The following is a 25,494-nucleotide window of genomic DNA, read 5'->3' on the forward strand; positions in this document are numbered from 1 at the left end:
CAGTATAAATCCTGGAAACCAGAAAGGTTTTTTTCATGCATTTATTTACTCACTCTTTATTAAAAGTCTTAACACAAGGGAATGTAGGCTAAAAGTTGGGAATTCTGAGTTCTGGTCTCTGCTAGACAACAAGCTAGCTAGCTGTGTTAGCTCAGACAAATTCCTTAACCTCGCTCAGCCTTTTTTCATTTGTGAACAAGAGGCCTGAACCAGCCATTACTAAAGCTACCTCTAACTCTAAAATGTCAAGATACCATTCTTTTGGAAAATGTCAGGACTGATTTGCAATTCATTATCCTCCAGCCTTTGTCAGCTGCAGTGAGGATTAAACCCTGATATCCCCAAGCATCCATTGTATGTAGTGAATTAACTTCTCTCTTGTAGGCCTAATATAGGAGTTCTGTACTCTCTCTGGCAGAAGGGAAAAGACAGTCACTGCTGTCATCTGTGTTCTGTGGTCCAGATGAGGAACCTGGTGTGAAAAAGCCTTGCAAAGCCCTCTGCAGATCATCCAGCACAGAACACCCAATGGGGTGCCACAGATGAGCTACGAGGAAGCCAAGGTAGACTGATCTGCTTGCCTTCGCTGGAGGCTGGAATTCCTGTGGAGGCCCAGGTTGGTGTGACAGCTGCCTGGCAGGTTGATTCCAATGAGCTGAGTAAGGAGCACTGTTTTCTCCCTGTTCTGCAACATGAACAGTGTGATAAGCACTTCTCTACTATGGAATGAACTCAAAAATGTGCAACTTAGGCCATGGGAATCATGGTCCTTACCCAAAAAGATGCCCCGTGGAGATGTGAGTCAAAGCTTGCCAAGCAGCTGAAGGGGAGGGTGGGCACACATCAGTGGGAACTCTCCTCACTCAGTGGGGTGCCCAGTTCCCAAACTCTAGTCACTGTCGAAGACAACTGTCTGTTTCAGTACAAAACTTGGTGCCGCAACACAACACGCCTTTAGTATCTCCTGTGGCTCAGGAATGCAGAAGCAGCTGAGCTGGGGGATTGGGGCTCAGGGTCTCTGGTGAGATTGTGGGCCAGGCTGCAGTCATTTGGGCCGGGAGGAGCCATCCCCAGGTCCCTGGCTGGACTGTGGGTACCCCGTGGGCCTCCCTGCAAGGCTGCTAGGGGGGCAGCTGGCTGCTCCCAGAGCCAGTGTGACCTAGCAGATGGAAAAAAGCCTAGTGCTTTTATGACCCTGTCTTAGCAGTGACATCACTGCTTCTGCCAGGGTGCAGGAGAAGGACCCGAGGGTGTGATGCCAGGGGGAGGTGCCACTGGGCCAGCCTAGGGGCCGCTGCACCTGCCTCTGCAGATCCATGATGCAGGGCAGCTGCCTAGGGAGCCATGCACATCATGGTGATACCGTCCTCTGGTGGGAAGGGAAGTCTGGTTGCCCTGTGCTCTCTCCAAGTCCTCTAACTTGCCCCTCCTTCAGTATTCTTCTCTCCAGAAAAATTCACCGTTTTCTCCCCTTACCAGCCAGACCTCCCAACTTAGACCAACCCCTGCCTTCTAGCTCCCTTTTTTCCTTGCCTTTCTTTCTTCCCTCCACTTTCTTTTTCTTCCTCATTTTCTCTTATTTATTCATTTTCCAGAAAGCACAGGAGGATTTAATTTTCAAAATGATTACAAGGAACAAGTCCAAGAAGAATGATGAAAACCAAAGTACTCTGGCCCTTTGAGACTCGAGTTTTTCTCTGTGAAAAGACACCTACTTCGGCTGCCAAAAGACACTATTCTTTCGGAGCAGAGCCTCAAAGCTGCCAAAAGGAGCAAATAGCTTTTCCCAGTGAAATCTTCTATTTAAGGCACGGAGGCTCATTTGCGGAAACACTGAGATTTGGGAAACCTTGCCTCCCCATGGGGAGGGAGTCACCTCCAGGGAAGGATTCACAGGGACCCTTCTGTGAGGTGGTCCTGCACTGTGCTCTGTTTCCTTTAGAAAAGTGCCAAAGTCCTTGAAATCCAGGCCCTTTGGAAACTTCTCAGAGCATCGTGGTCTCATAACGTGAGACTGGTGAATACAGCTCACATAGGCAAAGATTTAAAGTCGAGTTTGAACTTCTCCCCCATCAAGCCACGTCAGCATCACTTGGGAGATGCCAAGTCAGCCCCGCCCAGAAGTCCTGGATGTGAAACCCTCGGGGCTGGACCACCAAGTCCAAGGAGGGATGCTGGGGCATTGAATTAAAGGACCACTGGTTTGAGAAAAGTGAGAGTCAAAAGTACACATTGGGACTCTGCCATTAATGGAGTAAAAGACCTGGGAGAGACCAGCAGGTGAGACAGAAAAAATAAGGGGATGTGACATGCTGAAATTTTCTAGGTACGAACAAATACCTAGAAAATTTGGGGGTTGCCATTCTTTCCCTTGCTTCTGACTGCCTCCCCCGCCTCCCCACTTTCTGCTCTATCCCCCCTGCTCAAGCACCAGCTCACTAACAGGAACCAGCCCTGTTTGAGTCTGGGCGGGTCGGGGGTGGGGTGAGAAAGTGATCATTTCCTTAACCACGTTTTGGAGCCAAAAGCTTTTAAAAGAGCCGCTGGCTATGAAGCATTTGCTCGAGTTCGCCACTAGGGGTCGCCAGCAAGTTGCTCTCAAGCCTATCACAACCCATTGCCAGCTTTTTAAAACAACTGTTTTTTAAGCATCCTCTTTAGAATCCTTAAGTGTAATTCACAGGTAATAATACTTAACTTCACACATAATTTTTAGATTTTTTAAAGACTATAATACAAGCAAGAAATCAAAACAGTGTGTTATAAACTAATATGTATGTCACGACGAAGTGGTTGGATGTTTGGTCATAATCACTGTGACTGCAGTGCCTGCGGGCATAGACCAAAGTGGGGTGTTAAATCAGTGGCTTGAATACCACTAGTAGCATTGCCGCTGGTGATAGGACTTTTCTGCAGTGGTAAACAACTCATGAAAAACCTGGAAAAAAGCAAGTTATCAACACAGCCCTCAATTTACTTACTAGATACTTTTGTATTCCTGGGAAGTTCATTCAAAAGCTATTTTTTATTTTTCTGTAGAATGGTGATAGGATCTAAGTCCAGATATTGCATGCAGGTTTTAGATGCAGGATTCCACCTACATAAATGTCCAGAGGAACATTTGAAAGTCATGTGAGAAGTAGACAACATTGCCATCACACAGGATGTCAGCAGTCGAAGTTCAAGGGTACCCCCACATCCTTGTCACAGCAAACCCTCGCTCACAGAGATGCCCACTGTGAGCCATAGAGGACAGCGCAGCGCCCATTGAGAATCACTGGAAAGAGAGGAGCAAAGGCAAGAGAGGAGAGACTAAGGAATGTACTTGCAGGCTCAAGATGGGCCAAGGAGCATAGTCTTCTGGCAGATGCAGCAACGTGGGGTCCACGTGGGCTAGGGTGCACATGCGTGCCGTGTTGCCTGTTTGGGTGGCAGGGAAACACCATTCACTTGTGTCTTCCTCCCACGTTTTAGCCCCTCTACCACCACCCTTGGAGTCAAAAAAGTATTTAAATATCTAGAAATCCTTTTTAAAAAGTTCTACCTGTTTATTGCTACCAGCCCATCTCCCTCCACCCTGGTCACACGTGCATGCTCTGTCGTGTAACCTCATGGTTTGTCATCCGCCAGGCTCCTGTGTCCATGGAATTTTCCAGGCAAGAATACTGGAGTGGGTTGCCATCTCCTTCTCCTAAAAACCTTTTTTAAAAATAGATGTAATGTTCTTTTTTGGCCCCAAGTGGATTTCTGAGAACGAATCTAATGCTTCTTAAGGGGCAAAGTAGGATTATGAATCAGATCCCTGAAATGTTTGCATATTGTTGGACCCAGCAACTTCACCTCGAGAAACTTGGTCCTCATGTTGATGTATGGCAAAACCAATACAATACTGTAAAGTAATTAACCTCCAATTAAAATACATTTAATAAAAAATAATAATTTGGATGAGGTGATAGTTACAAATACACTCAAGCATTGTTTATAATTGTAAAACAGAAAACCATCTAATTGGGCAACAATGAGGGAATCAGTGGAATAAGTTACAGCTACAGTGGAATATTAGGAGTTGAAAATCAGGTTGTTAAAAATGTTACTTACCCATGAGAGCGGGTTACAAACTAATAGGTACCTTCTGACTTCATTCATATAAATTTTTTAAATGTGTAAATGTGTGACAAAAGTATGTAGCTGGCAGATCATACACTGACATTAACAGTGCTTTTTGTGGCCCTGTATGGTTGGAGAATATTTTTATCTTTTAAATTTTGATTTATCTTTAGTTTCTAGAATTTCTATACAGAACATGTTTTCTTTTGTAATAAGAAAAATGCGAGTTGTAAAATGATGCAAAAAAGCTTTATGAAAGAATTCCATGATAGCTATTTGGTAAAGTCCCTAACTGCCTCCCCTTGTGTTTGATAAATACCACTTTTGGTTTCTTAAAGGCTGCTGCTACTTCTGCTAAGTCACTTTAGTCATGTCTGACTCTGTGCTACCCCATAGACGGCAGCCCACCAGGCTCCCCCGTCCCTGGGATTCTCCAGGCAAGAACACTGGAGTGGGTTGCCATTTCCTTCTCCAATGCATGAAAGTGAAAAGTGAAAGTGAAGTCGCTCAGTCATGTTTGACTCTTAGCGACCCCATGGACTGCAGCCTACCAGGCTCCTCCGTTCATGGATTTTCCAGGCAAGAGTACTGGAGTGGGGTGCCATTGCCTTCTCTGTCTTAAAGGCTGGCAAGTTGCTTAAGATTGGCAAGGTTTATTGATGGTGAAGCCAGTTGTGCACACAGTTGGTGAAGCCCGGTGGTTTTTTTAAATTAATTTTTTATTGGAGTATAGTTGTTTTACAATGTTTCTAGTTTCTTCTGTACAGCCAAGTGACTCAGTCAAACCCATACATAGATCCACTGTTTTTCAGATTATTTTCCCACAGAGGTCATTACAGAATATTGAACATCCAGTTCCCTGTCCTATAAAGTATGTCCTTGTTTGTCATCTATTTGATACATATTCGTGTATATGTCAATCCCAGGCTCCCGTTGTATCTTCCCCCTCCTCCCCCCCCCGCTGCTTTCCCCTTTAGTAACCATAAGTTTGTTTTCTTTAGCTGTGACTCTATTTCTGTTCTGTTGTAGGTTCATTTGTACTATTTTTTTGATTCCACATATAAGCAAAATAACATGATATTTGTCTTTCTCTGACTTCATTCATTATGACAATCTCCAGGTCCATCCGCATTGATGCAAACGGCACTATTTCATTCTGTTTTCATGTCTGAGTAACATTCCATTGTATATGTATATACCACATCTTCTTTATCCATTCCTGTATTGGTGGCCATTTAGGTTGCTTCCATGTGTTGGCTATTGTAAATAGTGCTGCAGTGAACATTGCAGTAAATGTATCTTTTCAAATTATGATTTTCTCCAGATACGTGCCCAGGAGTAGGGTTGCTGGATCATATGATCACTCTATTTTTAGCTTTTTAAGGAACCTCGGTGTGTGTGCGCACCAGGTCACTTCAGTCTGTGTCAGACTCTTTGCAACCCCATGGACTGTAACCCACCAGGCTCCTCTGTCCATGGGATTCTCCAGGCAAGAATACTGGAGTGGGTTGCCATGCCCTATTCCAGGGGATCTTCCTGACCCAGGAATTAAATCCATGCCTCTTATGTCTCCTGCATTGGCGGGCAGGTTCTTTGCCACTAGAGCTACCTGGGAAGCCCGTATAAGGCACCTCCATACTATTTTCCATAGTGGCTGTACAAATTTACATTCCCACCAGTAGTGTAAGAGGGTTCCCTTTTCTCTACACCCTCTCCAGCATTTATTGTTTGTAGGTTTTTTGATGATGCCCGTTCTGCCAAGTGTGAGGTACTACCTCATTGTAGTTTTTGATTTGCATTTCTCTCATTATTAGTGATATCAGGCATCTTTTCATGTACCTTTTAGCCATCTCTATGTCTTCTTTGGAGAAATGTCTATGTAGATCTTCCACCCATTTTCTGATTGGGTTGTTTGTTTTTTTAATTTTGAACTGCATGAGCTGTTTGTATATTTTGGAGATTAATCCATTCTCGGTTACTTCGTTTGTAAATATTTTCTCCCATTCTGTATGTCATCTTTTCATTTTGTTTATGATTTCCTTTGCTGTGCAACAGCTTGTAAGTTTAATTAGGTCCCATTTGAGGCCTGGTGGGTTTTTGTGAGTGGAGAACCTTAACCAGAAAGAAGCTGAGCTGCAGGATGAGGTTGGAGGCCGCTGAGCACCCCGATTCCACCTGTCCTTGGACATCTGTCTTTGTTTGGCCGGTTGTTTAATTAATGATCTTTGGCTAAGCACTACACTGACACAGGTTCTCTCTGTTTATGTAGCAGCTCCTGTTGCTAGCTCCCAAACAATAGTTAACTATTGACTGTGAAGATAGCAGTCACCTCTAAAACCTGCCGAGTACCCAACTGATTCATTCTCAAAGTGTACCTAGCAGAGAAATTTCTAGAAGTTGCTCAACTAATGAGGACAATGAGGTGCCCAGAGGTTCAAAGATACTAGTATGCTGCTTGTTATGGATTGTGCACTCTTCCAAGTGCTCGACAAATGTGAATCTATATAAGTTTCATAAGGGCCCCAAGAGATGAATGTTTTCTTCCCCTTGCTTTTAATGATGAGAAAGCCCAGGCACTCAGAGGTTAGGCAACCTCTCCAGATCGCAGGATTTGAAATCAGACAGATTGAGGGTCCAGATGCTATGCTGCCTGTCCACAAGCCTATTCTTAGGTTTCCAAAGGCTGCTTCTATTTGGAAATCAGCCACACAAATGACTGGCAGTAATTTAAAGCTATGACGAACTGTGTTGTTGTTGTTCAGTGGTTAAGTTGTGTCGAGCTCTTTGTGACCCCGTGGACTGCAGCACACCAGGCTTCCCTGTCCTTCGCTATCTCCTGAGGTTGGCTCAGATGCATGTCCATTGAGTTGGTGATGCTAACTAACCATCTCATCCTCTGCAACCCCCTTCTCCTGCCTTCAATCTTTCCCAGCATCAAGGTCTTTTCCAACGAGTCCGTTCTTCACATCAGGTGACCAAAGTATTGGAAGCTTCAGCTTCAGCATCAGTCCTTCCAATGAATATTCAGGGTTTCCTTTAGGATTGACTGGTTTGATCTCTTTGCTGTCCAAGGGACTCTCAAGTCTTCTACAGCACAATTTGAAAGCATCAATTATTTGGCTCTCAGCCCTCTTTTAGGGTTTCCCTGGTGGCTCAGATAGTAAAAGCATCTGCCTGCAATGCTGGAGACCCACGTTCAATCCCTGGGTTGGGAAGATACCCTGGAGAAGGAAATGGCAACACACTCTAGTACTCTTGCCTGGAAAATCCCATGCACAGAGGAGCCTGGTGGGCTACAGTCCATGGGGCTGCAGAGTCGGACACGACTGAGCGACTTCACTTTCACTTTCAGCCTTCTTTATGGTCCAACGCACATATCCATACATGACTACTACTGGGAAAACCATAGCTTTGACCATATAGACCTTTGTCAGTAAAGTGATGTATTTGCTTTTTAATACACTGTCTATGTTTGTCATACCTTTTCTCCAAAGGAACAAGTGTCTTTTAATTTCATGGCTGCAGTCACCATCTGCAGTGATTTTCGAGCCCAAGAAAATAAAATCTGTCATAGCTTCACCTTTTCCCCATCTATTTGCCATGAAGTGAAAAGACTGGATGCCATCATCTTAATTTCTTGAATGTTGAGTTTTAAGGCAACTTTTCACTCTCTTCTTTGACCCTCATCAAGGGGCTCTTTAGTTCCTCTTCACTTTCTGCTGTTAGAGTGGTATCATCTGCATATCTGAGATTGTTGATATTTCTCCCCCTAGTCTTGATTCCAGCTTGTGATTCATCCAGCCCAGCATTTCACATGATGTATTCTGCATAGAAGTTAAATAAGCAGGGTAACAGTATACAGCCTTGTTGTACTTCTTTCCCAATTTGGAACCAGTCCGTTGTTCCATGTAAGATTCTAACTATTGCTTCTTGACCTGCATCCAAGTTTCTCAGGAGACAGGTAAGGTGGTCTGGTATTCCCATCTCTTTAAGAAATTTCCATAGTTTATTGTGATCCACACAGTCAAAGGTGTTAGCATAGTCAGTGAAACAGAAAGTAGATTTTTTCTGGAATTTCCTTGCTTTCTCTATGATCCAACAAATGTTGGCAATTTGATCTCTGGTTCTTCTGCCTTTTCTAAACCCAACGTTGAACATCTGAAAGTTCTCGGTTCACATACTGTTGAGTCCTAGCTTGAAGGATCTTGAGCATAACCTTACTACCATGTGAAATGAGCACTATTGTATGGTAGTTTGAACATTCTTTGGCATTGCTCTTCTTTGGGATTAGAATGAAAACTGACTTTTTCCAGTCCTGTGGCCACTGCTGAGTTTTCCAAATTTGCTGACATGTTGAGTGCAGCAATTTCACAGCATCAACTTTTAGGATTCTAACTAGCTCAACTGGAATTCCATCACCTCCACCAGCTTTGTTTGTAGTAATGCTTCATAAGGCCCACTTGACATCACACTGCAGGATGTCTGGCTGTAGGTGAGTGACCACACGCATCATGGTTATCCAGCTCATTAAGACCATTTTAATTTAGTTCTCCTCTGTATTCTTGCCACCTCTTAGTCTCTTCTGCTGCTGTTAGGTCCTTACCATTTCTGTGCTTTATTGTGCCCATCTTTGCATGAAATGTTCCCTTGATATCTCCAATTTTCTTGAAGAGATCTCTAGTCATTCCCATTCTGTTGTTTTCCTCTATTTCTTTGCACTATTCAGTGAAGAAAGTATTCTCATCTCTCCTTGCTGTTCTCTGGAAATCTGCATTCAGTTCAGTATATCTTTCCCTTTCTCCCTTGCTTTTTGCTTCTCTTTTTTCCTCAGCTATGTGTAAGGCCTCCTCAGACAACCACTTTGCCTTCTTGCATTTCTTTTGCTTTGAGATGGTTTTGGTCACTGATTCCTGTACAGTGATACGAACCTCTGTCCATAGTTCTTCAGGCAGTCTGTCTAGCAGATCTAATCTCTTGAATCTCTTTGTCACCTCCACTGTGTAATCATAAGGGATTAGATTTAGTTCGTACCTGAACGGCCTAGTGGTTTTCCCTACTTTCTTCAGTTTAAGGCTGAATGTTGCAATAAGGAGCTGTTGATCTGAGCCACAGTCAGCTCCATGTCTTGTTTTCACTGACCGTATAGAGCTTCTCCATGTTTGGCTGCAAAGAATATAATCAATCTGGTTTCAATATTGACCACCTGGTGATGTTCATGCATAGAGTCATTTCTTATGTTGTTGGAAGAGGGTGCTTGCTATGACAAGTGTGTTCTCTTGGCAAAACTCCGTTAGCCTTTGCCCTGCTTCATTTTGTACTTCAAGGCCAAACTTGCCTGTTACTCCAGGTATCGTTTGACTTCCTACTTTTGCATTCCAGTCCCCTATGATGAAAAGGACATTTTTTTTTTTTTTTGATGTTAACTATAGAATGTTTTGTAGGTCTTCATAGAACCAATCGACTTCAGTTTCTTTGGCATCTGTAGTTGAGGCATTGGCTTGGATTACTGTGATGTTGAATGGTTTACCTTGGAAACGAACCAAGATCCCTCTGTTGTTTTTGAGATTGCACCCAAGTACTGCATTTTAGACGCTCCTGTTGACTAGGAGGGCTACTCCATTTCTTCTAAAGGATTCTTGACTATAGTGTATATAATGGTCATCTGAATTAAATATTCCCATTCCTGTGCATTTTAGTTCACTGATTCCTAAGATGTGGATGTTCAACCTTGCCATTTCTTGCTTGACCACGTCCAATTTACCTTGACTCATGGACCTAACATTCCAGGTTCCTATGTAATATTGTTCTTTACAGCACTGGATTTTACCTTCACCACCAAACATATCCACAACTGAGTGTCGTTTCTGCTTTGTCCTAGCGTCTTCATCCTTTCTGGAGCTATTAGCAATTTCCCTCCACTCTTCCTCAGTAGCATATTGGACACCTTCCGACCTGGGCTGCTCGTCTTCCAGTGTCATATCTTTTGTCATACTGTCATGGTGTTCTCACAGCAAGAATACTGGAGTGGTTTGCCATCCCCTCCTCCAGTGGACCAGGTTTTGTCAGAACTGTCCACTGTGACCTGTCTGTCTTCCGTGGTCCTGCACAGCATGGCTCATAGCGTCACTGAGTTATGCAAGTCCCTTTGCCATGACAATGCTGTGGCCAACCTAGACAGCAAGGGGATGACAAACCTAGACACCATACTAAAAAACAGAGACCTTACTTTGCCAACAAAGGTCCATCTAGTCAAAGCTATGGTTTTTCCAGTAATCATGTATGGATGTGAGAGCTGGAGCACCAAAGAATTCATGCTTTTGAATTGTGGCGCTGGAGAAGACTTTTGAGAATCCCTTGGACAGCAAGATCAAACCAGTCAATCCTAAAGGAAATCAACTCTGAATATTCATTGGAAGGACTGATGCTGAAGCCAAAGCTCCAAAACTTTGACCACATGATGCAAAGAACTGAGTCGTTGGAAAAGACCCTAATGCTGGGAAAGATTCAGGGCAGGAGGAGAAAGGGGCAACAGAGAATGAGATGATTGTATGGCTTCACCGACTCAATGGACATGAATCTGAGCAAACTCCGGGACATACTGATGGACAGGGAAACCTGGTGTGCTGCAGTCCATGGGGTTGCAAAGAGTTGGACATGATTTGGCGACTGAACAACAACAAAATTAAGGCCACACTAATCAACCATGGTCTGCGTGATGGGAAAACACGGCCAGACTTAAAGAATATGCCACATGATGCAATACATGGTTTAGTGAAAACCAACTCATACAACCGCAGATGGAAGAAAAGGCTTCCCTACTCTTGTCAGGCCACACAGAATAAGTAAAAGGCATCGCCATGGTTGAACTACAGATCTGGTGGTCCCAGCATTTCATGCTAAAATTCTCTTCAACTGGAGCACACCCACATTTCAGTAGGGAAGAGTTTATAATTTTTTTTAACACTTCTACATTGGCTATAAGAAAGAGATGATCATCAGTCAGTTCAGTCACTCAGTCGTGTCTGAGTCTTTGTGACTGCAGCACGCCAGGCCTCCCTGTCCATCACCAACTCCCGGAGCTTGCTCAAACTCACGTCCATTGAGTCAGTGATGCCATCCAATCATCTCATCCTCTGTCGTCCCCTTCTCCTCCTGCCCTTAATCTTTCCCAGCATCAGGGTCTTTTCCAATGAGTCAGTTCTTCTCATCAGGTAACCAAAGTATTGGAGTTTCAGCTTCAGCATCAGTCCTTCCAGCCCTCCATTATTCACACATTTTATCATGTTTCAGGAAACCCACACTTCCAAGAAAACACTATGGGTCTTCTTTCAATGGCTTTCTCTTGGAGCCGTGCCGTGAGTATATACATCTATCTTCCATATGTACAAAATGCAAAGCTGAAGGTAAAATCCTTCTTTGGCTTCTCACTGTTCTTAAGACAAATGTCTAAATCTTCAGTGAATTTAAAAAGGCCAGGATGATCTGCCAGTCTCATTTCCATTACTCAAAAGCATCTGTGATGTGCCCTAGGACTGCCTTGGGCATGGCCTCTGATTGCCTCAGCTCAGCTGGTTACCCAGTGCAGCTCAGCTAGCAGATCGCATCTGAAAGGCTTTTCCTCAGCCTTTCCTAACCACTTCAGACCCTCAGCCCTGCATAACACCCTTTATAATAGAAATGCATTGTCGTTGTTGTTCAGTCACTCAGTCTGTCTGACCCTTTGTGACCCCATGGACTGTAGCATGCCAGGCTTCCCTGTCCATCACCAACTCCTGGAGCTTACTCAAACTCATGTCCATTGAGATGGTGATGCCATCCAACCATCTCATACTGTGTCATCCCCTTCTTCTCCTGCCTTCAGTCTTGCCCAGCATCAGGGTCTTTCCTAACAAGTCAGCTCTTTGCATCAGGTGGCCAAGGTATTGGAGTTTCAGCTTCACTGTCTGTCCTTCCAATGAATATTTAGGGTTGATATCCTTTAGGACTGACTGGTTTGATCTCCCGAAGTCCAAGGGACTCTCAAGAGTCTTCTTCAACACCATAGTTCAAAAGCATCAGTTCTTTGGCACTCAGCCTTCTTTATGGTCCAGCTCTCACATCCATACATGACTACAGGAAAAACCATAGCTTTGACTATATGGACCTTTGTCGGCAAAGTAATGTTTCTGCTTTTTAATATGTTGTCTAGGTTTGTCATAGCTTTTCTTCCAAGGAGCAAGCATCTTTTAATCTCATGGCTGCAGTAACCATCTGTAGTCATTTTGGAACCCAAAAAATAAAGTGTGTCACTGCTTCCATTGTTTCCGCATCTATATGCCATGAAGTGATGGGACTGGATGCCATGATCTTGGTTTTCTGAATGTTGAGCTTTAAGCCAACTTTTTCACTCTCCTCTTTCACTTCCATCAAGAGGCTCTTTAGTTCTTCACTTTCTGCCATAAGGGTGGTGTCTGTAGCAAAGAGCAAAAGATGAAACGTGGATTTCCTTAAAACAACTGGAGATAATTGTTTAACATGTAATCCCTAATGTCTGGCATCTACACTACTCTTTCTGTAATGAGGAATTTCCAAACATCCACAAGAGTTCAGAGAAGAGTACAAGGAACACCTATTCAGACATCACCAGCTTAAACAACCATCAGCTCAGGTGCCAACTTGTTTCCTTGTACACGTCCCCCAGCATGGCCACCACTGGCACTGAGTTATTTTAAAGCTGCTTCCAGACATCATAGCATCTCAGCCGTAAAAAATTCAGTGTATCTGTAAAAGATAAGGACTTTTTATAAAAATTGTTTTAATAACATTTGCATACCTAAACAAATTAATATCATCAAATATCCAATCAGTATTGAAATTGTCCAAGTCATCTGATAAATTTTTTTTCCAGTTGGCTTTGTATGAAATGCTGCCAGGATCCACAGGTTGCATTTATGTGACAATTCCTGTATCTTCGTTTTTTCTTTTTCATTTATCTTGCCATTTGCTTACTAAAGACACTAGGCCATCTATTCTGTAATACTTACTGCATTTTTTTGATTTTTACAGATTCCATCCTGTAAGCTGGTAGGAAGTCTGAAAGCTTGATGGGATTCCAGTGTGATATGGAAGCAAGAACATTCTGCAGGTGAGGAGACATCTGACCTTCTCCTGGGGCAGAAGTGTGGGCCGCTGGTTGAGTAGATGTTGTCAATTTGATGCTACTTTATAAAGTTCTCCAGTGGCTAGATCCATCATCTCATTGAAGGTTACAAGATGGAGATATTAGAACTCTAGGATTCCTTCTTTATTAGTGAGAACTTTTCTATAAAGTACTTTCCCCCATCAGTTACTGGTTTACTTGTAATTCAGTCTGTGTAGGAAAGGGAGGATAAATTGTCAATTTTTTTCCCATTACCTGTTTTCAGAGTAATTACAATTGGGTGTCTCTTTGCTTCTATGTCTTTCCAGTAGAGAGTTAGGATGTATATATTTTTAAGAGGAAAATAGCCATGAGTTTATACTGTTATTTCCAATTCAAAATCAGTACCACCAGGCTTCTTTTCCTTTCATTTCATGCTTGTGTATCTTTTGTTTCATGTTTAAAGTCTTTGTTCCTAATGACATCAACATAACTGTATATTCAGTTTTTCAGGCTGTGAGTGTGTATCAGATCAGATCAGATCAGATCAGTCGCTCAACCGTGTCCGACTCTTTGCAACCCCATGAATCGCAGCACACCAGGCCTCCCTGTCCATCACCAACTCCCAGAGTTCACTGAGACTCACGTCCATCGAGTCAGTGATGCCATCCAGCCATCTCATCCTCTGTCGTCCTCTTCTCCTCCTGCCCCCAATCCCTCCCAGCATCAGAGTCTTTTCCAATGAGTCAACTCTTCGCATGAGGTGGCCAAAGTCCTGCAGTTTCAGCTTTAGCATCATTCCTTCCAAAGAAATCCCAGGGCTGATCTCCTTTGGAATGGACTGGTTGGATCTCCTTGCAGTCCAAGGGACTCTCAAGAGTCTTCTCCAACACCACAGTTCAAAAGCATCAATTCTTCGGTGCTCAGCCTTCTTCACAGTCCAACTCTCACATCCATACATGACCACAGGAAAAACCATAGCCTTGACTAGACAGACCTTTGTTGGCAAAGTAATGTCTCTGCTTTTGAATATGCTATCTAGGTTGGTCATAACTTTCCTTCCAAGGAGTAAGGGTCTTTTAATTTCATGGCTGCAGTCACCATCTGTAGTGGCACTGATAACTGAAAACAACTGAAGCTTGTTTTTTGGCAGTTCTTTTTTTCTGGCTATATTACTGTGTTGTTCAAGTCATGCCCTGTGAAGTTAGATCAACAACTTGGTATATGGTTAAATTCATTTGTTGCATTTTGTCTCCATTTGTATTCCATTTGGTGTCGTGCTTATGGAAAACACTTATGTTGCTCCAGAGTAAAAGTAGCCCCGAGTGATAATCTTTCCAACAGGGACAATCCCTTTGTCCAGTGGGTAGGACTCTGTGCTTTCACAGCTGAGGGCCCGGGTTTGATCCTTGGTTGGGAAACCAAGATCCCACAAGCAATTCAATGTGGCCAAAAATAGTAACTAAAAATAATCGTTCCAGCAGCCTGGGGTCTAGCACACCAAAAACACTCAAATATTCATTGACTTTTATGATCTGTGTATATGGTTTTTCTAAATCATCCACTAGGGGGATGGTTCTCACAAAGCCAAAGGTATGGAAAGGACAGTGGAGTGCCTTAAAGTTAGCTTGATTGAGAATTTTTAGGGTGCTTTGTAAAGGAAAGGTCAGAAGGCATATTTCAATATCCCTAATCTAAATCCTCCAGCTTCACCCAGAGAAGCTGGTCCAAAATTGGCCAGGATGCTAGAGAAACAAGAGTCCCTTATCTCCAATTAATTGTACCCTGGCTCTGAAATCTTCCCCTTGTCTTTTTTTATATTATTGTAGAGACTGTCAAAGTTTATTTTTCTTTAAGAAATGAAACAGATCTTTTTTTATTGAGGTGTAATTGACATACTATATTTCAGATACACAACATAATGATTCAATATTTGTAGCTATTGTGAAATGATCACAATAGGTCTAGAAAACATCCACCACTACACATAATTATGAGTTTTTCCTTGTGATGACAACTTTTAAGATGTACTTTTAGCATCTTTCAAATATGCTGTGTATGACATCCCCATGACTTACTTAGGAGCTTCCCAGGTGGCGCTAGTGGTAAAGAACCCACCTGTCAATGCAGGAGACATAAGAGAGCTGGGTTCGACCCCTGGGTTGGGAGGATGCCCTGGAGGAGGACATGGCAACCCACTCCAGTATTCTTGCCTGGAGAAGCCCATGGACAGAGGAGCCTGGCAGGCTGCAGTACATAGGGGTGCAAATAGACGTGACTGAAGCGACTTAGCACAGTACACACATGACTTACTTATTTTATAAAGATGAAAAAATTAATAGCTTCACAAATAAATGGAAAGTTTCACTTGAACCAACCTGAGGATGATAACCAGGGAAACAGTCTTTTAGAAGAGCTCTGAGGACAGTTCTGAAGAGGGGAGGAGAGGGGAAGCCAGTATGTCTGTGACTTTAGAATTGGGTGGGTACAGTCAAGCACACATCTTGCTGGAAGGTTACTGCTCTTCATTCGGGAACAGACATCTGAATTAATGGTTTTAGTGCTTTTCCAAGTATGGGAAGATGCAGGAAACTGGGTTCATAAAATTTTCACCCAAAAACGCCTAATGGTACCTGGCATCAGTTTTGTCAGTTTTCCCAGAGGACAAAATTCCTCACTCTGATCTTCACCTTGAATTCCTTTTAGGGTATAATTTAGGTCAGTGACTGCAGTGGCTCACAACTGGATTCCAGTAGGACTGGATAGTGGGCAACAATCTTTGTTTTACAAACTCCTCCCTTTAGGTCTTAACTTTGACCAAGGTTTGAGAGGCGTTTTGTGACCAATGTGGCCCACAATACTAGGAATGCTCATCCCCAGGTCAGGCCAGGATTTCTTTGATAGGACCCTGCATGTGCTATTAGGGGACTAGGCCCTCCTGACAGTAACCCCCAGCCTCTGGATGGCCTGTCTTGCTGGTCTGTTACAGTCAGGAAATGATTCCCTCTTGTTGCTTCTTCCCATAGCTAGAGTTCTGCTATTACTATCATTGATCTTTGAGAGCTATCTATTGGGTGAATGGTTTCAAGTCACTTAGTTATTGTTGCTTTTATCAGAGGCTCAGTCACACATCTGGTAATGCAAGAAACGATCATGTCGTCAAATAGGCAGGATATGAACAGTATAGCTAGTGAGACTAGTAAGGTCTTAAGCAAGTATTTAAGGTGAGAACTTCTGGTAGGTATGGCTCCATACCTCCTCAGGTCCTGTGACCTGGTCTGTTCTGTACCAGTCCGTATCTTTAAGGGAAATGATCTATTGGTGTTGTGCATCAGTTTCACCAAAGCTCTATGCACATGCAGGGTACATGGTGAGTCTTGGTGATCCCATGCAGAATTGAGAGAGGCGTGTTATCTTCTAAGGAGTTTTCATGGCTGGCACTAGAAGAAGAAGAATTGATCTTTCTAGTTGAGCAGGTGTTTCTCTCGTTGGGGAGGTCAGGTTAATGCATAGTGCAGATGAACAGTGCACACTAGAGGGCAGGGAAAAACATTTCTGTTTTACTCGTCTTACCTTAAAATATTAACTTTATTCAGTCAGCCTGAAAGTTGGTACCTTTTGAGCTCCTTCACCCATTTTGCCCCTACCTCAACACAGAAAATGATCTTAAGGATTCTTGGGAAATGGAAATGAACTGATGTCACTTCCCTGTTTCTATCTGTTCAAGGGCTTTCCATCCCATGCAAGGAATAATTCAATTTTCCATCTCACACACACACACACAAATCTCACTAGAGCTCTACTTGTCCTGGTGTCTTTTCTAATTCATTTCCCATCTCGCTGCCTGCTCTACGCCCCTGTAGTCTCCTGCTCCTCTTGTGATTGCTGTAACCTACAAAGTTTATTTCCACCTTAGAGTTGGTATTTGTTGATTCCTCTTTGCAAAGCTCACCTTGGGTTCTTTGCACAGTACCTCCCTGCTTGCAATCCAGTCTCTGCTCCCAGGTCTCCTACTCAGAGGAGCTTTTGTTTGTTTTTTATTTTTTTTAATTAATTTTTATTGGCGTATAGTTGCTTGACAGTGTTGTTTTAGTTTCTGCTGTACAGCAAAGTGAATCAGTTACTGTAGACATTTATCCATCTTTTTTGGATTTCCTTTCCATTTGCATCACAGAGGTGTGTTTCTGATCTTCCTCTGGTTGTTTAGTTTCTAAGTGGTGTCTGACTCTCTTACAAACCCATGGACTGTAGTCCAGCCTCTGCTGTCCACAGGATTTCCCAGGCAAGAATACTGGAGTGGGTTGCCATTTCCTCCTCCAGGGGATCTTCCTGACCCAGGGATGGAAGTCACGTCTCCTGTATTGCAAGCGGATTCTGTACCACTAGTGCCACCAGGAAAAAGCCTCCATTCCCTTGTTGTTGTTGTTCAATTGCCAAGTCGAGTCCTACTCTTTGCAACCTTATGGACTGGATGGGAAGCCTTCAATTGATGAGTGTGGTGACCCAAGGACAAAAGAGCAGATAAAACCAAGGAGGGTCTTAGAATGCAGGAACAGAAAAACCAGATCCTTATCCTTCCCTCCCCCATGTTGTAACTATTAATGGAACAGTATAACCTGTCTCTCCTTCTACCCCATTGGGAGAAGGTATTTGCCCTACTCTTCCCCGACCCAGCATACATGCCTCATCCAATCAGCAAATGACCTGCAAGACCCCTATCCCACGCCTTGTACCCTGGGTATAAAAGTGGACTAAGGACCCCTGTTCGGTTCTCCCTTGAGCTGGCCTGCTGTTCTAACAGCGTCTCCCATTCTAATAAACTTTATTCTTTCATTCTGTCTCATGTCTGGAAATTCTTTTCCAACCTGCGCCTGGGCCACGACAATGAGGAGGTTGAAAAGCTGAAAGCTGAGTCAAATAGTCCTAAGGCTTTAGGATCTATGAGGATATCTGTGCAGAAAAACAGACTGTCATAGAGACAGTCCCTTCTTCTTAGGGGCAGTTTGAGCCCTCATTAAAGCTACAAGTAAAACTTTAAACCAACTGTCTTGTGTTTCCTGAGTTAGCTCACACGGGTGTCTTTTAATAATGTCATTAGCCTTTTCAACTTTTTCTGAAGATTGGGGTCTCCAGGAACAGTGTGATATTCTATTCCTAGAGCTTTTGCCACCCCTGAGTTATAGCAGCTTTAAAGACGGAGCCATTGTCACTCTGAACTTTAGAGTTTAAGACCCCACTTACATCATGAGAAGTCAGTATAGTAAAATTTTGCCCATTAGTAAATTTATGAGCTTTAGGCATTAGCAAAATAGTAACAATTGCCCTTATACAATGTTGCCATAGCCTTTTTTTTTCAGTAACAACTCTGATCCTGTGGGCAAGCTCAAAGTTGGAGCCTGTAAGAGAGCAGTTTGAAGAGCCTTAAAAGCTTCACTTTTCACTTTCATGCACTGGAGAAGGAAATGGCAACCCACTCCAGTGTTCTTGCCTGGAGAATCCCAGGGACAGGGGAGCCTGATGGGCTGCCATCTATGGGGTCGCACAGAGTCGGACACGACTGAAGTGACTTAGCAGCAGCAGCAGCAGCAAAAGCTTTTTGAGTCTCTGGGGACCAAACCAACTTGTTGGTTTGGGCCTACTAAGTCTCAGTTATAAGTTTATATAAAGGCTGGGCAAGATCCCCATAACCCAGAATCCAAATGCGGCAATAGCCTGTAATGCCCAAGAATCCTTTCAATTGTCTTAGTCATATTAGGTTCATTTAGGAATTTCAGACAATAAAGTATAAGGATTAAACACTTATTATTCATATATCTTGAACAAGTCTCCATTTATCATTTGACTTTTTTCCACCCCAAAATAGGAGTGTTGTCGGGACTGTTACAGGGAATTAATAGCCCCTGCTCCTTTAAATTCTCAATGATGGGTTTTAACCCTTCCTTAACACCTCAAGTTTAATGGATACTGCTTTTGATGTGAAAATGGGTGAGGGTCTTTGAGCTTGATAAAGATAGGAACAGCATTGTGTGCTCGACCTACAGTTTTTCCATCAGCCCACACTTTAGGATTTACATTTTGTTCAATTAATGGGAGAGAAAGAGCAGAGACCTGGACCTTGCTCAGTATATCCCTCCCCAGAAGCGGTGAGGGAGACTCTGGCACGATTAGAAACTCGAGAAAACAGCACAGAGTCCCAGTTGTAGCTTAAAGGATGACTGGCATAATAGCATTTGGCTGGTCCAGACAGTCCGATTATGGTAGTAGATCCAGAGGAAAGTGGACCAGGGACTTCAGTGAGCACAGAGAAATTTGCCCCAGTGTCCAAAAGAAATCAACTGTTTGGCCCTCCACAGTTATTAATACACGGGGTTCCTCAGGTGTAATTAGGATGGGAGTTTGTGTGGGGACCCCTGGGCACCTTCAGTCCTGATTGTCCTAAGAGCCTGACCCCTGGGGCCTACACCTCGGAGGGCAGTCTCTTCTCCAGTATCGTCCTTTGCAGACCAGACCTGGAGCAGGGGGCAGCTTAGATGCCTGAGGGCAATCCCACTTGAGATGCCCCTCCTTTCCACAGTAATAACAAGCCCATCCCTTTTCACCTGGGTCCCTCTGGGCATTTTTCTCAGGCTGTTTCAGAGCAGGTCTAACAGCCATTGTTGAGGCGTCAGTCTTTCGCCTGGTTCTTTTTTGCCTTTTATTTTCCTCCTCATATTCTCTACCATAATATGCCATCTGAGCCAGCTGCAACAGTTTTTTAAAAAACTGATTTGGTCCAAACGCCCCTTTTTGTAACTTACGTCAGATATCTGGAGCCGACTGAGTGAGAAATCTTTTAAGATCACTTCTCCCTCTGAACTTTCAGGCTCAACGTCAGTAAACTTGTAGAGAGCCTCCAATAATTATTTAGGAATTTACCAGGAGTTTCCTTCTGTCCCTATTCTTTGTCAGTAAACTTAGCCCAGTCTTAGCACGTGCTCACTTGAGTGCTTCAAGAATACATTCAGCAAAGTGGCTCTGTTATAGGAACTGCTTGGCTCCCAGTAGAGAGGAGGGCTATTTCGAGCTCCCTCTTTCCTCTTATCTCACATTCAGGCCATTCATCTCCAAAAGTAGTAGCTTCCTCCCAAACTCAAGTTTTCAAGTCCGAAGTCAGCGTCTGTCCCAAGACATGCATTACATCTCTCCAAGTAAGCTCATAGAGTAAAGTTAGTCCCATAAAGTCTTGTATGTACTTTTTGGATCCTCTTGATAGTCTCAACCACAATTGGTACTGTTTGAATTTCTACTGAGACTGAGGCAACCCCTCCTAGAAGGGTGCCCTGACTCCCAGCCTGTTCAGTTGGGAGCCTCAGGTTCAGGGGTAAAGTAAGAGAACAGGAGGCAGCTGAAGGTTTCACACCCAAATCTGTACCCTTAGGACATAAGGCTGGCATGTCTCGCAGAGAGATCAAGAGCAACACATATGGCACTTCTGCCCATTTCTCTTGTTTTCTACAGATCCGGTCTAGTTGTAAAACAGTATCATAATTGAGACACCCTTTAACAGGCCAGTGTTCCCCATCTTCTAAAGGATACCATGGCCATTCATTATCACAGAAGAAGATCAGGAGTGTCTTTTTTAAACTCCGGGGATCAAACTTGTCCCAGTTTTTAAAATACATTTTAAAAGAGTGGTTTTTGGAACTGCTAGTTCCCATCTGGAAGAGAGAAAAAAAGCGGCATCCACAGCCGTGGCTTTTTTCCACCAGAAGCGTCCTTCCGTGCTCTAGATGGGGGTGTAGACAGACTCTCCACCAAAGTTTTCCTTCCCTGGTTGGACTTAGTCGTCTCTTACTGATGCAGGCATCTTACTCATCCCTCCCGGTTCTACCACTGAGGCGGGGTGGAGATGCACCAGCGGTAGACCTGATGGCATCCCAGACTGATTGAGTTCCATACCAACAAGACCTTTGTTTGATTTGTCCTTTTCTCTGATGCCGCCTGGGTTGGACCAGAGTAGTTTTCTCAGAATGTTTCCCAAGCTAGGACTCCTAGGGGAAGCATCCATCTTTCATGTGCCTATGCACATTCCTGAGTACAGTCCTGACCGCAGTAGAAGCAGTGAGTCATAAAGGGATGAACAGCAATCACGATATCCCTTCTGAGCATCACCACGTGACTATATGTGATAACAAAAGGAGTGGTGGAGAGTTGAGTGAGGAAAAAATGATTTTTGTCCTCCAGTTACCAGGGCCAATCCTTCCAGTTCATTTCCACAGATTCCACAAAAGGAAAAATCTAGGGAGTTGAGACAAAAGCCATCAGAGAGCCTTCTCTGATCCACTAAGAGCTAGCATTTCCTATCTGACCAGATCCTGCAATTCCCGAGCTGTGTCCTCAAAAACCTCATGGTCACCAGTATTGGAGCTTCAGCTTCAGCATCAGTCCTTCCAATGAATGTTCAAGACTGATTTCCTTTAGAACTGACTGGTTTGATCTCCTTACAATCCAAGGGACTCTCCAGAATCTTTTCCAACACCATAGTTCAAAAGCATCAATTCTTCGGCGCTCAGCTTTCTTTCTGGTCCAACTCTCACATCCATACATGACTACTGGATAAACCAGAGCTTTGACTAGATGGACCTTTGTCAGCAAGGTAATGTCTCTTTTTAATATGCTGTCTAGGTTGGTTATAGCTTTTCTTCGAAGGAGCAAGTATCTTTAATCTCATGGCTGCATCATCATCTACAGTGATTTTGGAGCCCAAGAAAATAATGTCTGTCACTATTTCCATTGTTTCTCCATCTATTTGCCATGAGGTGATGGGAACAGATGCCGTGATCTTAGTTTTTTGAATGTTGACTATTTTTTTAAAATTTTATTTTATTTTTTTAACTTTAGAATATTGTATTGGTTTTGCCATATATCAAAATGAATCCGCCACAGGTATACATGTGTTCCCCATCTTGAACCCTCCTCCCTCCTCCCTCCCCATACCATCCCTCTGGGTCGTCCCAGTGCACCAGCCTCAAGCATCCAGTATCATGCATCGAACCTGGACTGGTGACTCATTTCATATATGATATTACACATGTTTCAATGCCATTCTCCCAAATCATCCCACCCTCTCCCTCTCCCACAGAGTCGAAAAGACTGTTCTATACATCAGTGTCTCTTTTGCTGTCTCGTACACAGGGTTATTGTTACCATCTTTCTAAATTCCTTATATATGCGTTAGTATACTGTATTGCTGTTTTTCTTTCTGGCTTACTTCACTCCAGTTTCATCCACCTCATTAGAACTGATTCAAATGTATTCTTTTTAATGGCTGAGTAATACTCCATTGTGTATATGTACCACAGCTTTCTTATCCATTCATCTGCTGATGGGCATCTAGGTTGCTTCCATGTCCTGGCTATTATAAACAGTGCTGCGATGAACATTGGGGTACACGTGTCTCTTTCCCTTCTGGTTTCCTCAGTGTGTATGCCCAGCAGTGGGATTGCTGGATCATAAGGCAGTTCTATTTCCAGTTTTTTAAGGGATCTCCACACTGTTCTCCATAGTGGCTGTACTAGTTTGCATTCCCACCAACAGTGTAAGAGGGTTCCCTTTTCTCCACACCCTCTCCAGCATTTTTTGCTTGTAGACTTTTGGACCGCAGCTATTCTGACTGGCGTGAAATGGTACCTCATAGTGGTTTTGATTTGCATTTCTCTGATAATGAGTGATGTTGAGCATCTTTTCATGTGTTTGTTAGCCATCTGTATGTCTTCCCTGGAGAAATGTCTATTTAGTTCTTTGGCCCATTTTTTGATTGGGTCATTTATTTTTCTGGAACTGAGCTGTAGGTGTTGCTTGTATATTTTTGAGATTAGTTGTTTGTCAGGTGCTTCATTTGCTATTATTTTCTCCCATTCTGAAGGCTGTCTTTTCACCTTGCTAATAGTTTCCTTTGTTGTGCAGAAGCTTTTAAGTTTAATTAGGTCCCATTTGTTTATTTTTGCTTTTATTTCCAATATTCTGGGAGGTGGGTCATAGAGGATCCTGCTGTGATGTATGTCAGAGAGTGTTTTGCCTATGTTCTCCTCTAGGAGTTTTATAGTTTCTGGTCTTACATTTAGATCTTTAATCCGTTTTGAGTTTATTTTTGTGTATGGTGTTAGAAAGTGTTCTAGTTTCATTGTTTTACAAGTAGTTGGCCAGTTTTCAAAGCACCACTTGTTAAAGATATTGTCTTTAATCCATTGTATATTCTTGCCTCCTTTGTCAAAGATAAGGTGTCCATATGTGTGTGGATTTATCTCTGGGCTTTCTATTTTGTTCCATTGATCTATATTTCTGTCTTTGTACCAGTACCATACTGTCTTGATGACTATAGCTTTGTAGTAGAGCCTGAAGTCAGGCAGGTTGATTCCTCCAGTTCCATTTTTCTTTCTCAAGATTGCTTTGGCTATTCGAGGTTTTTTGTATTTCCATATAAACTGTGAAATTATTTGTTCTAGCTCTGTGAAGAATACCGTTGGTAGCTTGATAGGGATTGCATTGAATCTATAAATTGCTTTGGGTAGTATACTCATTTTCACTATATTGATTTTTCCACTCCATGAACATGGTATATTTCTTCATCTACTAGTGTCCTCTTTGGTTTCTTTCACCAGTGTTTTATAGTTTTCTATATATAGGTCTTTAGTTTCTTTAGGTAGATACGTCATCATCTACAGTGATATTGGAGCCTAAGAAAATAATCTCTGCCACTATTTCCATTGTTTCCCCATCTATTTGCCATGAGGTGATGGGACCAGATGCCATGATCTTAGTTTTTGAATGTTGACTTTTAAGCCAGCTTTTTCACTCTCCTCTTTCACTTTCATCAAGAGGCTCTTTTGTTCTTCTTGACTTTCTGCCATAAGGGTGGTGTTCTCTGCATATCTCAGGTTATTGATATTTCTCCTGGCAATCTTGATTCCAGCTTGTGCTTCATCCAGCCTGGCATTTCACATCATGTGCACTGCATATAAGTTAAAGAAGCAGGGTGACAATATACAGCCTTGATGTACTCCTTTCTCAATTTGGAACAAGTCTGTTGTTCCATGTCCAGTTCTAACTGTTGCTTTTTGACCTGCATACAGGTTTCTCAGGAGCAGGTCAGGTAGTCTGGTATTCCCATCTCTTAAATTTTCCACAGTTTGTTGTGATCCACACAGTCAAAGGATTTGGCATAGTCAATGAAGCAGGAGTAGATGTTTTTCTGGAATTCCCTTGCCTTTTCTATGATCCAATGGATGTTGGCAATTTGATCTCTGGTTCCTCTGCCTTTTCTGAATCCAGCTTGAACATATGGAAGTTCTTGGTTAATGTACTGTTGAAGCCTAGCTTGGAGAGTTTTGAGCATTACTTTGCCGGCATGGGAAAAGAGTGCAATTGTGCAGTAGTTTGAAAATTCTTTGGCATTGCCTTTCTTTGAGATTGGAATGAAAACTGACCTTTTCCAGTCCTGTGGCCACTGCTGAGTTTCCCAAATTTGCTGGCATATTGAGTGCAGCACTTTCACAGCATCATCTTTTAGGATTTGAAATAGCTCAGCTGCAATTCCATCACCCCCACTAGCCTTTGTTCGTAGGGATGCTTTCTAAGGCCCACTTGACTTCACACTCCAAGATATCTCGTTCTAGGTGAGTGATCACACCATTGTGGTTATCTGGGTCATTAAGATCTTTTTTGTATAGTTCTTCTGTGTATTCTTGCCACTTCTTAATATCTTCTGCATCTGTTAGGTCCATACCATTTCTGTCCTTTATTGTGCCCATCCTTGCATGAAATGTTCCCTTGGTATTTATAATTTTCTTGAAGAGCTCTCTAGTCTTTCTCATTCTGTTGTTTTCCTCTATTTTACTCAAGTATATTTTATTAACTTTAATAATATGTTTTATTATTTAAAGTATAAACAATATATTTTACCTGCATATCCAGAATACTATTATTTTAACATGTGAGCAATAAAACATTATTGAAATGTTTTATAATCTTTTTTCATACTAAATTTTAAATTTCTTTGTGTATTTTATACTTATGGGACATCTAAATTTGGACTGCTGCTGCTCCTGCTAAGTCACTTCAGTCGTGTCCAACTCTGTGCGACCCCATAGACGACAGCCCACCAGGCTCCTCCGTCCCTGGGATTCTCCAGGCAAGAACACTGGAGTGGGTTGCCATTTCCTTCTCCAATGCATGAAAGTGAAAAGTGAAAGGGAAGTCGCTCAGTCGTGTACGACGTTCAACGACCCCAT

General features: G+C 42.9%; 1 long non-coding RNA gene across 3 annotated transcripts; it reads left to right on the forward strand.

Annotated features, from left to right (window-relative positions):
- Window positions 1–441: 441 nt before the first annotated feature.
- LOC147339850 (uncharacterized) lies at window positions 442–18,058 on the forward strand. Of its 3 annotated transcripts, none has more exons than XR_015159393.1 (4): window positions 442–616; window positions 1,596–2,280; window positions 13,153–13,231; window positions 17,477–18,058. It is a non-coding gene; the product is annotated as an uncharacterized LOC147339850 (long non-coding RNA). The 3 variants fall into 3 exon arrangements; XR_015159395.1 differs by having other exon boundaries at window positions 17,498–18,058; XR_015159394.1 differs by lacking the exon at window positions 17,477–18,058 and adding an exon at window positions 13,731–14,768.
- The last annotated feature ends 7,436 nt before the right edge of the window (window positions 18,059–25,494 follow it).

The sequence above is a fragment of the Bos grunniens genome, chromosome X (genome assembly GCF_055505025.1).
Source record: "Bos grunniens cultivar Pamir isolate PY7600 chromosome X, Bosgru_T2T1.0, whole genome shotgun sequence".
In the NCBI taxonomy this organism is placed as follows: Eukaryota; Metazoa; Chordata; class Mammalia; order Artiodactyla; family Bovidae; genus Bos; species Bos grunniens.